Consider the following 13280-nt stretch of genomic DNA (forward strand, 5'->3'; position numbering starts at 1 on the left):
ACAATCCAAGACAGGTAGGAGTCAGCTGAGAATTTTATCTTCCAATTATTAATGTGCAACTCACAAAACTGCCTTCGGTGCTCCCAGGGTCCGCTTTCCTTTTTGTTTACACTCTGGTGCAGTTCTCTTGAGACTTTGTATCTGAAGTGAATGCATGTGTGGAGCATTTAGTGAGGTGTGAGTTTGCATAATCATTTGTTCTCCACAAATGGATATGGAAAAGGTCTGTGCAAAGCATCATCAGAGATGCTGATATAGTGCCAGAAAAGTGATTTCTGTAATTGGCAAAAATTGACTGACTGTATTTAAACTGTTGTGACTTGTTGGTGTATAATTTCTCAAACATATGTCAAACATATGGCTCATGAATGATATCATGTGATATATGATATAGCAAACAACACTATTGTCACAAGGTAGAAACTGCAAGTTTGTGGCAACGTGACTTTTACATATCCTTTATTTACCCAGCTAAAAAGTCTCTTTGACATTAAAAATGTCTGTTTTTAGGAGAGATCCAGCCAATACGGCAGCAGAAATCGCAAGAAATATAACATACTAGGTCTATAAAGATATTTTATAACCTAGATGATATTTGCGTAACAGGTAATTTCCTTACTTTATAGTTGATACCTTCGTAAATCCCCGCTTGAGTACAGCCTATCTACCAATGTAAGCAGCTATATGAGACGTAAAAACAAACACCGGAAGTCACGTTTTGCACAACACTGTGACTCCCTCACCTCTGCTCAGTCCTCTTATAAACCCTGCATCAACATTAGTTCTAGTAAAATCTTTCCAGATGGCGCTCTCATTATTCCGCTGCCCCGCGTGCTGTGTGTGAAATCAGCACAACTGTCACAGTCATTAAAAACTTCAGCTTTTACAGTATCAGTTGCAACCATGACTGTCCTCGGTTGAGGGATTCAAACTTCTCAACAGCAGGAATAAAGGTCCGCGTGTAGACGCTCGCGCTCTTTTACGTCGCGCACTGTTTACATTTAATCTACAAACAGATTTAAATAAATGTACTCTCGTTAACTTGTGCTTATAAGGGAGCAGCCATTTAGTTCCGTTTGCCGTCCCCTTTCTTCGGATTTTATTTGTTGTTGGAAACCCGCTTCTATGCGCACTGCTGCCGACCAGCGGACGGAGAGAGAAAGAAGCGGATAGTTTGTTTTTTCTCTTCCGAACTCTTTCATGGCATGCATTTTTAATTTCTCGTTGCTATTTGTGCTGATTGGGACCCGATGAATGGAAAAACAAAGAATTATCTTTCACCTGATATAGTTTCTGAGAAAAATGATATCCACATATGAGGACATTCTTTTTAAATTTTGATAGAACACTAAGTCACAAAAGTGCAAAACTCTTTATTTGGTGTCTGAACACAGCGGCATTTTTCCTGAGTACAAAAACAAAATGAGAAACAACAACTGTGCCCCTTTCAGCAATATGGCTTATTTGAAGTGCCGCTAACAGTTGCAGGAAGACGTATGTCTGTTACAAAGGTGAAAAAATGAACAGTAAAAGACTTCTGAACATGGAACACGAAACATTTCGTTCCAAAACTGCTACTTAAAACTCCCCCCCCCCCCCCCCGTGGGAACATGTTTACACCTATGTGTGTAAAATTTAGTATTGTGGTCTAGACAACCCAAAATGTGATGTCCACAGGTTAAATTTTTTTTAAAGCTCTAACATCCACTGTGAGGCGATAGTTAGAAAATATCGTAAGCAGATACTAGCAAAGCTGTGCAGTGATTGCATTGTGTCACATCATTCTTTTACTTCGTTTGTGTTCATATTGGGAGTGGAGAGAGTGGACAGTTTCCGGTACCTAGGTGTACACATAACTCAGGATCTGTCATGGTCCTGTCACATTAACACCCTGTTTAAGAAATCTCACGAGCCTCTCCTCAGAAGGCTTGGAGACTTCCATCTGCCACTGAGGGTGCTTAAGAACTTCCATCGAGAGCATCCTGACGGGAAGCATTTGCACCTGGTTTGGAAACAGCAGCAAGCAGGACAGACGAGATCTGCAAAGAGTGGTGCGCTCGGCCGATCAGATCTTACTGACCTGCTGTCCGTCTACACCAAGCGGTGCAAGAACAAAACCAGGAAGATTATGATGCACCTCTCCCATCCCAACAATGGACTTTTCTCACTGTTGAGGTCTGGGAAGCGCTTCTGCTCCCTTAAGGCCAAACCAGAGAGAATGAAGAGGAGCTTCTTCCCCCAGGCTATTTGGGCCCTGTACCAGGTGTAGGACTGGTCTCTCATACACACGGTCACTGCACGCACCCTGTTATTTGCACACTGATTATAATTTATCTCTTAAATCGTTAATTGCACATTCTTTTTTACTGTTAATTTTATCTTGTGCTTTTGCTTTATTGTTCTTAGAATTTGTTGTTTCTAATCATTACATTTTATCATAAAATGTAAACTGTAAACTCTACTGTCGTTTAATAATCGGGCATTGCACAGTAATAAGCATTTCACCACATGTCACAATGTGAGGTTGTGTGCGCGACAAACAAACTCTGTAATTGGTGCATTCGTCGCATATTGGTAATTCTGAAGACACGCTTTGAGTTTCTAGAACATAACGCTGAAGTGACAAAGTATTTTTTTTAACATATAGAAGAAGCCCCGCAAACGCAGGGCATCAAAAAAATTGAGTAAAACTCTTGTTGTTCCTCTCCACGGAAATCTTTAGTAAAAGGCGAAAGATTTATACGATCTGAAGAGAAACAAGAGTGCTGACGAGATTTCGGCTACGTGAATGACCTCATTTCTCCCACTGGCATAATCACTTACGGTTTACTCAAACAAACTACTGAGTTTATCTTTGATGCGCAAAGATAAACCTTTACTGTAAATATCCCTAATACATGCACCAGAAAGTTATTGAGGGCGACAGATAAATGTGAAATACTTATTCTAAAGCTGCTTTGCGCGTGGCATTGTGGTATTCCCACAATGCCACGCGCATTGTGGAGACCCCGCCCCCTGTGTTTTGTTAAGCATCTCAACAATGGCTAAATATCTTGTTTTTCTTTTAAAACATGAGGTGACTCTTGAATAAAAGAATCAATAGTCTCTGAATGGTGTAACATTTATTTATATGTTTATCGGAGTCTATTATGAAACTGCTGCTGAGTTTCAATAAAGTACAGTTTTATAAATAGAGAAGAGCTGCCCTTGACACAACTTCCTGTATCACAGGGGCGTTTCTGGGGGTGACCAACTGATTTATTTATTTGTACTTGTATGTTTTGTCAGTGACCTTAGGACTATTGTGATGCTGAAGGCAGATTAAAGCCCAACTTAGGGATTCTTTAAGTGATTCCACAACTCACTGTTACTGTAACACATGACACTTTATTAAAGTGGATGAAACAGGAATACATGAAAACAGCACTGCAGGACAGTCAATCAGTGAACTTGATTATGAACGCAATGCAAGGGGCTTTACAAAATCAACTGTGTACAGTCAAAAGTGCCTGTCAGATATGCTGTAATCATACACGTTACCATCAACAATATCATTGTGAATGTTAAATGAATGTCACTTAAAGAAACTTTACAACGAGCAACATATACTGACAATAGCCATACACGGGTAAATGTGTTGTAAATGGAAATGCAGTAAACCTGCCTAGTATGACATTAAATATACGATACACTTACTACTTCATATATCTCACATCGTTTGTAACGAGACGCCGAAAGCACCACCCTCTGCTCGAAGAAGCTTTTGTGCGTGAGTGAAGGCAGCGACTCGGCTGAGCAGGTCCTGTGGAGGTTTGGTGAAGACCATACTTCTCACCCGGCCTGCTGACGAGGTGCAGGGGCATGTGGATTTATAACACGATATTCTAGTGTCGCCATCATCAGTTGTAGCCACTGAAAAGACTAGAAATGGGCGTAATACATTAGATGTTGGTTAGCGCGCAGCTAACATTTACCATAAAGTAAAAGGCTTAAATGAGCTATTCAGCCTCGTGTAATTTCAGTTAAATCCAGTAGCGTCTTAGAGTTAATAATTCACCGTAAACGTAAAAGAAATGCCAGTTTCCAGAAAAACTCCGGAGTTGCCGGCTGCTTCGCTATCCCGCTGCGGGTTGTTATTTTGGTGACGCAACTTCCGTCGACAGAAGATTGGTAGTCTACAGTGGGATTCAGCGCTTCACCTCAGACCCCGGGCCAATGAAAAGACGTAACCGTCTACAGCCACTGTAGACTTTGCGCTACCGTAGACACGGAGCGAACAGGGCTTTGTGTCGGCTCTGACAGACGCATACTTGCAAAACTGTGCAGTGTGTGCATTATGCCACATCATTGCTTTACTTAGTGTTTATCCTAGTGGTCATAGTGGTGCATTACAGCTGACACAGTGACTGCTTAACCTTATAACTATGGCTCTCTCCTTTAACATTATAAGAGAATCGCACTAATTAAATTAATTCGGACTGTTATTGTTCCACTGCACAGAAAATTTTAATAATACGCAAAATATCTACACAATCTGAAGATAAATAAAATTGCCAACAAAACCACGGCTAAGAGAATGACGCCATTTCGCGCAATGGTATGATCACTTAAAGTTTACTCAAAAAAATTGAGTTTATCTTTGATACGTAAAGACAAACCTTTAATACAAATATCCATAATACATGCACTACAAAGTTATTGGGGGTGACAAATAAAGCTGCTCTGCGTGCATGGCATTGTGGGAATATGGAGACCCCGCCCCCTGTGTCTTTTAAACGCTTCTTCAGTTTAAAACATGATGGGACTCTTGAATAAAATAATCAACGGTCTCTGAATGGTGTAATATTGAGTTCCATGTTTGTCTGACTATCGTGAAACTGCTACCGAGTTTCAAGTTTTATAAATAGAGGAGAGCTACCGTTGTCGTTACTTCCCGTGTCACGTGGGCGTTCCTGGGAATGACCTTCGTCCAACTACTGTAGAAACCCAAATCTTACTTATGTAGCATTTACTTTTTTTTTTACATGTCAAACAAGCCCCACAAACGCAGGGCATCAAAAAATTAAGTGAAACTCTTGTTGTTCCTCTCCACGGAAATCTTTAGTAAAAGGCGAAAGATTTATACGATCTGAAGAGAAACAAGAGTGCTGGCGAGTACATGGCTAAGAGAATGACCCCATTTCTCCCACTGGTATGATCACTTACGGTTTACGCAAAAAAAAAAAAGAGTTGACTTTATCATTGATACGCGAAGATAAACTTTTACTACAAATATCACCAGCACAAGCACCACATAGGTGTTGTGGAAGACAAGATGCATGTGAACTACTTACACTAACTGCTTTGCGCGCATGGCATTGTGGGAATACGGAGACCCCGCCTCCTGCGTTTTGTTAGACGCCTCAACGGTGAAAATTTATCTGGGTTTTCCTTTAAAACATGACGTGACTCTTGAATAAAAGAATCAGCAGTCTCTGAATGGTGTAACACGAACTTCCATGTTTATTTTAGTCCATCGTGAAACTGCTGCCGAGTTTCAATAAAGTCCATATTGGAGGATTGGTACATAAATACGGTCGGCATAAAGAGGCACACGATAAAAGGCCTTACTGACAGTTTACATTGGGAGTAATGCAACAAGTTTCAGATATTACATTTACTTCTTTTAACATTGAAAAAGAAGCCCCACAAATATGGGGCATCAAAAAATTGAGTAAAACTCTTGTTGTTCCGCTCCACGGAAATCTTTAGTAAAAGGCGAAAGATTTATACGATCTGAAGAGAAACAAGAGTGCTGGCGAGTACATGGCTAAGAGAATGACCCCATTTCTCCCACTGGTATGATCACTTATGGTTTACGCAAAAAACAACCCAAAAGCCCGACATTTTATTTGATGAAAAAAGGTAAAGTTTTACTACAAACATCACTGACATATGCACCACAAAGCTGTTGTGCGTGACAGATAAATGTGAACTACTTATTCTAAAACTGCTATGTGCGCATGGCATTGTGGGAAACTTGGGAGACTTGTTAACTAGGACAGAGCTGTCTCTCACTGTTGCAAAAATGAATGGAGGTCTGTGGAGCTGTACCCCAGATAAGTAGGCAGCTTTTAAAAAAAAAAAATTAAAACATGACGTGATTCTTGAATAAAAGCGTGAATCAACAGTCTCTGAATAGTGTAAAGTAGATTTCTATATTTATCTGGGTCCCACAAATAACTAATGAGGAATTTAAAAAATATGAGGATTTTTCACTTAAAATTACATATTTATCCAATATTCCAGTCCCTGTTGGATTTATCATTTTCTTATGGATGCAAATGTCTAACACTCACCAAGTAGAGCTGGAGGGAATCAATCCAAATCCTGAGAATTTTAAAACCAATGCTGGAATCGGTGTCCGATCAATGCATGCATGCATGAGAGGACAGATGCTTTATGGCCAGCCCACTGAATTGTGTTCAATTTTAATTTTATTGGAAATGAAACTAAATATAGGCTACCTCAGAAATTAAATATGAAAAGTGTCTGGACATAATAACCTTTTTGTGTTGATGGTTGAGTCAATTGTATATATAAACTCTCCAGACCATCACAGACTACAGGACCACCAAACCCTCCCCCGCATCCTCTGATGTCTCCTTCCTCAACGAGCTCAACAACTTTTATGCTCGTTTTGAGCGAGGGAACCCCACAACCACAACCAAAGCAGACATGACGCCAGACCACCAACCTATGACTCTCTCCCCCACCGATGTAGGAGCGGTGCTGAGCAGGATCAATGTCCACAAGGCTGCAGGCCCTGATGGCATCCCCGGGCGTGTTCTCAGAGCGTGTTCTGGGGAGCTTGCAGGAGTGCTCACAGACATATTCAATCTGTCCTTGGCCCACGCTGTGGTACCGGCCTGCTTCAAATCCACCTCCATCGTCCCGATACCCAAAAACTTCAACCCATCTTGCCTCAATGATTACCGCCCAGTAGCACTCACCCCCATCATCACTAAGTGCTTAGAGCGACTGGTCCTAGCACACTTCAAATCCTGTCTCCCCCCCACCCTGGACCCCCACCAATTCGCATACCGCCGGAACAGGAGCACAGAGGATGCAGTCTCCATCGCAATGCACTCTGTCCTCTCACACCTGGACAACAACACCTACGCCAGAATGCTGTTTATAGACTTCAGTTCAGCATTCAATACAATCCACCCCTCACAACTCATCAGGAAACTGACAGACCTGGGTATCAGTTCCCTCATCTGCAAATGGTTACTGGACTTCCTGACCAACCGCCCCCAACATGTCCGGCTGGATAACCGCTGCTCATCTACCATCACAATGAACACCGGTGTACCACAAGGCTGTGTGATGAGCCCTTTCCTCTACTCCCTCTTCACCCACGACTGCAGACCTGCTGATGGTTCCAACACCATCATTAAGTTTGCAGATGACACCACGGTGATTGGCCTCATCAGTGACAACGATGAGGCCGCCTACAGGGAGGAGGTGGATCGTCTGGCTGAGTGGTGCGACACAAACAACCTGCTGCTTAACACCGAGAAGACCAAGGAGCTCATCGTGGACTACAGGAGGAATGCTGACCCACATCCACCCATCCACATTAAGGGGACGGCTGTGGAGCGTGTGAGCAGCTTCAAGTTCCTGGGAGTCCACATCTCCGAGGATCTCACCTGGACGACCAACTGCTCCAAGCTGGTCAAGAAGGCTCACCAGCGCCTCTTCTTCTTGAGGACTCTGAGGAAGAACCACCTGTCCTCAGACATCCTGGTGAACTTCTATCGCTGCACCATCGAGAGCATCCTGACCAACTGTATAACAGTCTGGTACGGGAACTGCTCTGCCTCGGACCGGAAGGCGTTGCAGAGGGTCGTGAAAACTGCCCAGCGCATCGCCGGAGCACCACTTCCTGCCATAAAAGACATCTACAGTAAGCGGTGTCTGAAAAGGGCTGGGAAAATCATCAAAGACCCCATCACATGGACTCTTCACCCTCCTGCCCTCTGGGAGGCGCCACAGGAGCCTCCGGACTAAGACCACCAGGTACCGGAACAGCTTCTTCCCCACAGCTGTCAGACTCCTGAACTCTGCCTCCTGACATCTGACCCACGTTAAACTCATGGACTGAACATACACACACCCACAATGGACAACTGTACCCTCAAACACAATAATAACATGGACTGAACCACCACTCACAACCACTAGCACTTTATATAGCCTCTGTAGAAACTATCTACACCCTCACTTATCTTAACTGCACTACTGTATAGCTCTGTGTAAATAATCATTCTGTACATTCGATAATTTTTAATCCTACAACTGTTTACAACTTGCATAGTTCCCATTTCTGTATAGCTGTATATCCCAGATTCTGTAAAGTTATTTATTTCATATTCTGTATAGTTTTTCATATTTATATCCTGTTCATATCCTGTACATAGCTTGTACTCACTACAGCCTGTACATACTTATAGTTATAGAATATTCACAACATACTTCATACCGTGTACATTATAACATACCATAATAGACCCATTTTTGTAATATACTCACATATCTATATTATTGCTAATATATATTGTAATATATCTATATCACTAAAGCACTTCTGGATGGATGCAAACTGCATTTCGTTGCCCTGTACCTGTGCATGTGCAATGACAATAAAGTTGAATTCTAATTCTAATTCTAATTCTAAAATACATTTTGAGGGGCATACTATAACAACACTGTTATAGTATCAGACTAATACTAGCACGATTGGACCGATAGTGTAGACCAGGGTTGGCTGTCACATTGCTTGTTGTTGTGGATTTCACACGTTTGCAGTGGTCAATTTGTGGAAAACAGACAAAACTTTGGAGGAAGGAAGTATTTTGTTATTTTGATGGGTGAAAAAAAAATTTCATGCTGTTTTTCTATCGAAAGACAAGACACAATTTTAGTCCTTTAAAATATAGACACTTATTAAAAAGCTGATATTAATTGCTTTGATATTAATCTACCTCTCACTATCTGGTTAAAGCCATGTGGTAATGTTTAACAAGAGGTCAGTCTGGGATGGTTGTCTTACTAGTTTTTGGATTGGTTGTCACACGTGACTAACAAGCCTCTGAGCATGACAAATGATTTTGCGGGTAGGCATTTAAAAGCAGTGATATTTTTGTTTCTTTGTTCTCTGAATGGTTTGTTTTGAGTCATTCATCAATAGCCAGCTCAAGAAAGTATGGTTTTGTTGTGTTGTCTGCCCAAACTAAGCTCACAAAGCTTGTGTCTGTGAAGGTTCTCAGTCATCCAGGTCATCGTAGTCAAAGGAGCTTGCAAAGAAAAGTGTCTGGACTTCTTTAAGTTACTTATCTCTGTATCTCTGGCATTTCAGGGGCATACATAACTGACTTGTGTGACTCTGAGGTATAGGACTGCTAGCTAAAGACTCGCAACCTCAAAATGGAAATCTCAGTTAGTTTCCTTACCTGGATGATCGAGCATGGATCAACCTTAAAAAGTACAAGAGTTCAGAGTCAGTTTGATATTGATGTCGTGGATTTTTAGACTGATCTGTTTGCACTGGCTTGCTGGCTATTGCTCAAGTTAGAAAATCTTGCACAAAACACTGCTTGTCTTCTTAAAGATGCAGGAAACCTCTCTCTATTTTTAATGATGTCAGTGATACATCTCATCAACACTGAGACATGAATGTGGAATCGCTTCTCAGTAGAATTTGTAACTGCATTTTAAAGCACTGTAAATTCCTAATTTCACTGCTCATACATCGAATAATTCACTGATTTATAGTCATAGTTTAATTTAAGTAACATTAGGTGGAGTCCATTTCTAAACTTTCTGATGTCTCTATCTGAAAAAATGAAATACAAAGTTACGCATAATTTCTCTTCAATCTCTACTGAAACCCAACTGATAATTATAGGGACCACCAACATGGCCTGTCACAAAGTGTCAGTGTGTTGTTAATAGTTAATTATTTTTGTAACAATTAACTGCAAAAATAGAAGGTATAGGTGTTTTGAGCTATACCTTCAACTTCAATTTAATGAAGGAGTGGTTATTGAAAGATGTTTCAGTGATCATTAGTTCACACAAAGAGTGAAAATTGTGACAACCAAGCCCGATCTAGCATACTTCACTGCACTAGATACTGCTGTTTGCTTCAGTGTTATATATCAGAGATTCAAACTCGTTTTAGATTGTGGGCCACATACAGCCCACTTAAGATCAAAAAAGTGCATAAAACGTTTGGGTGACTGATGAATGTCAAAACTTTAACTCAAAACTTTTACATGCTCATTGCACAGATTGTTCTGTAGTTGTAAAATATAATAAGTACTTGCTTAATTTACTTAATATTTGAAAAATATCAACTTTCCTGATTGTTTATCTGCTAATTAATCACTTTGATGTGGTATGAAAGGCAATGAGGTTTGGCAGTCTCAATAAGTCAGAAAAGCTGCTAAATGTATTAAAATGTCATAAGTATATAATGCATGCACCTATTCTCAGAAATCACAACAGTGCACTAGCCAAGAATTCTCTGTCTACGGTGCAATTAATTATTTGTTTTTTAAACAGATCACAAGCCCCACAAACGCAGGGCATCAAAAAATTGAGTAAAACTCTTGTTGTTCCTCTCCACGGAAATCTTTAGTAAAAGGCGAAAGATTTATACGATCTGAAGAGAAACAAGAGTGCTGGCGAGTACATGGCTAAGAGAATGACCCCATTTCTCCCACTGGTATGATCACTTACGGTTTACGCAAAAAAAAAAAAAAAGAATAAAAAGTTGAATTTATCATTGATACGCGAAGATAAACTTTTACTACAAATATCACCAGCACAAGCACCACATAGGTGTTGTGGAAGACAAGATGCATGTGAACTACTTACACTAACTGCTTTGCGCGCATGGCATTGTGGGAATACGGAGACCCCGCCTCCTGCGTTTTGTTAGACGCCTCAACGGTGAAAATTTATCTGGGTTTTCCTTTAAAACATGACGTGACTCTTGAATAAAAGAATCAGCAGTCTCTGAATGGTGTAACACGAATTTCCATGTTTATCTTAGTCCATCGTGAAACTGCTGCCGAGTTTCAATAAAGTCCATATTGGAGGATTGGTACATAAATACGGTCGGCATAAAGAGGCACACGATAAAAGGCCTTACTGACAGTTTACATTGGGAGTAATGCAACAAGTTTCAGATATTACATTTACTTCTTTTAACATTGAAAAAGAAGCCCCACAAATGTAGGGCATCAAAAATTGAGTAAAACTCTTGTTGTTCCGCTCCACGGAAATCTTTAGTAAAAGGCGAAAGATTTATACGATCTGAAGAGAAACAAGAGTGCTGGCGAGTACATGGCTAAGAGAATGACCCCATTTCTCCCACTGGTATGATCACTTATGGTTTACGCAAAAAACAACCCAAAAACCCGACATTTTATTTGATGAAAAAAGGTAAAGTTTTACTACAAACATCACTGACATATACACCACAAAGCTGTTGTGCGTGACAGATAAATGTGAACTACTTATTCTAAAACTGCTATGTGCGCATGGCATTGTGGGAAACTTGGGAGACTTGTTAACTAGGACAGAGCTGTCTCTCACTGTTGCAAAAATGAATGGAGGTCTGTGGAGCTGTACCCCAGATAAGTATGCAGCTTTTTAAAAAAAAATTAAAACATGACGTGATTCTTGAATAAAAGCATGAATCAACAGTCTCTGAATAGTGTAAAGTAGATTTCTATATTTATCTGGGTCCCACAAATAACTAATGAGGAATTTAAAAAATATGAGGATTTTTCACTTAAAATTACATATTTATCCAATATTCCAGTCCCTGTTGTATTTATCATTTTCTTATGGATGCAAATGTCTAACACTCACCAAGTAGAGCTGGAGGGAATCAATCCAAATCCTGAGAATTTTAAAACCAATGCTGGAATCGGTGTCCGATCAATGCATGCATGCATGAGAGGACAGATGCTTTATGGCCAGCCCACTGAATTGTGTTCAATTTTAATTTTATTGGAAATGAAACTAAATATAGGCTACCTCAGAAATTAAATATGAAAAGTGTCTGGACATAATAACCTTTTTGTGTTGATGGTTGAGTCAATTGTATATATAAAATACATTTTGAGGGGCATACTATAACAACACTGTTATAGTATCAGACTAATACTAGCACGATTGGACCGATAGTGTAGACCAGGGTTGGCTGTCACATTGCTTGTTGTTGTGGATTTCACACGTTTGCAGTGGTCAATTTGTGGAAAACAGACAAAACTTTGGAGGAAGGAAGTATTTTGTTATTTTGATGGGTGAAAAAAAAATTTCATGCTGTTTTTCTATCGAAAGACAAGACACAATTTTAGTCCTTTAAAATATAGACACTTATTAAAAAGCTGATATTAATTGCTTTGATATTAATCTACCTCTCACTATCTGGTTAAAGCCATGTGGTAATGTTTAACAAGAGGTCAGTCTGGGATGGTTGTCTTACTAGTTTTTGGATTGGTTGTCACACGTGACTAACAAGCCTCTGAGCATGACAAATGATTTTGCGGGTAGGCATTTAAAAGCAGTGATATTTTTGTTTCTTTGTTCTCTGAATGGTTTGTTTTGAGTCATTCATCAATAGCCAGCTCAAGAAAGTATGGTTTTGTTGTGTTGTCTGCCCAAACTAAGCTCACAAAGCTTGTGTCTGTGAAGGTTCTCAGTCATCCAGGTCATCGTAGTCAAAGGAGCTTGCAAAGAAAAGTGTCTGGACTTCTTTAAGTTACTTATCTCTGTATCTCTGGCATTTCAGGGGCATACATAACTGACTTGTGTGACTCTGAGGTATAGGACTGCTAGCTAAAGACTCGCAACCTCAAAATGGAAATCTCAGTTAGTTTCCTTACCTGGATGATCGAGCATGGATCAACCTTAAAAAGTACAAGAGTTCAGAGTCAGTTTGATATTGATGTCGTGGATTTTTAGACTGATCTGTTTGCACTGGCTTGCTGGCTATTGCTCAAGTTAGAAAATCTTGCACAAAACACTGCTTGTCTTCTTAAAGATGCAGGAAACCTCTCTCTATTTTTAATGATGTCAGTGATACATCTCATCAACACTGAGACATGAATGTGGAATCGCTTCTCAGTAGAATTTGTAACTGCATTTTAAAGCACTGTAAATTCCTAATTTCACTGCTCATACATCGAATAATTCACTGATTTATAGTCATAGTTTAATTT

At 40.2% G+C, this 13280-nt stretch overlaps 5 non-coding genes across 5 annotated transcripts; all 5 read right to left on the reverse strand.

Moving 5' to 3' along the window:
• Positions 1–2651: 2651 nt before the first annotated feature.
• On the reverse strand, positions 2652–2766 carry LOC146610490 (U5 spliceosomal RNA). The gene has a single exon (XR_014905026.1). It is a non-coding gene; the product is annotated as a U5 spliceosomal RNA (small nuclear RNA).
• A 2268-nt stretch (positions 2767–5034) lies between these two features.
• On the reverse strand, positions 5035–5148 carry LOC146610491 (U5 spliceosomal RNA). The gene has a single exon (XR_014905034.1). It is a non-coding gene; the product is annotated as a U5 spliceosomal RNA (small nuclear RNA).
• Positions 5149–5681: 533 nt separating this feature from the next.
• On the reverse strand, positions 5682–5795 carry LOC146610492 (U5 spliceosomal RNA). Its single transcript, XR_014905027.1, has one exon. It is a non-coding gene; the product is annotated as a U5 spliceosomal RNA (small nuclear RNA).
• A 4819-nt stretch (positions 5796–10614) lies between these two features.
• LOC146610493 (U5 spliceosomal RNA) lies at positions 10615–10728 on the reverse strand. Its single transcript, XR_014905028.1, has one exon. It is a non-coding gene; the product is annotated as a U5 spliceosomal RNA (small nuclear RNA).
• A 544-nt stretch (positions 10729–11272) lies between these two features.
• On the reverse strand, positions 11273–11384 carry LOC146610494 (U5 spliceosomal RNA). The gene has a single exon (XR_014905036.1). It is a non-coding gene; the product is annotated as a U5 spliceosomal RNA (small nuclear RNA).
• Positions 11385–13280: the final 1896 nt, after the last annotated feature.

Source organism: Diplotaxodon limnothrissa, linkage group LG20 (assembly GCF_057381915.1).
Source record: "Diplotaxodon limnothrissa isolate DT_005_m linkage group LG20, D_limnothrissa_male_GT1.1, whole genome shotgun sequence".
Classification (NCBI taxonomy): Eukaryota; Metazoa; Chordata; class Actinopteri; order Cichliformes; family Cichlidae; genus Diplotaxodon; species Diplotaxodon limnothrissa.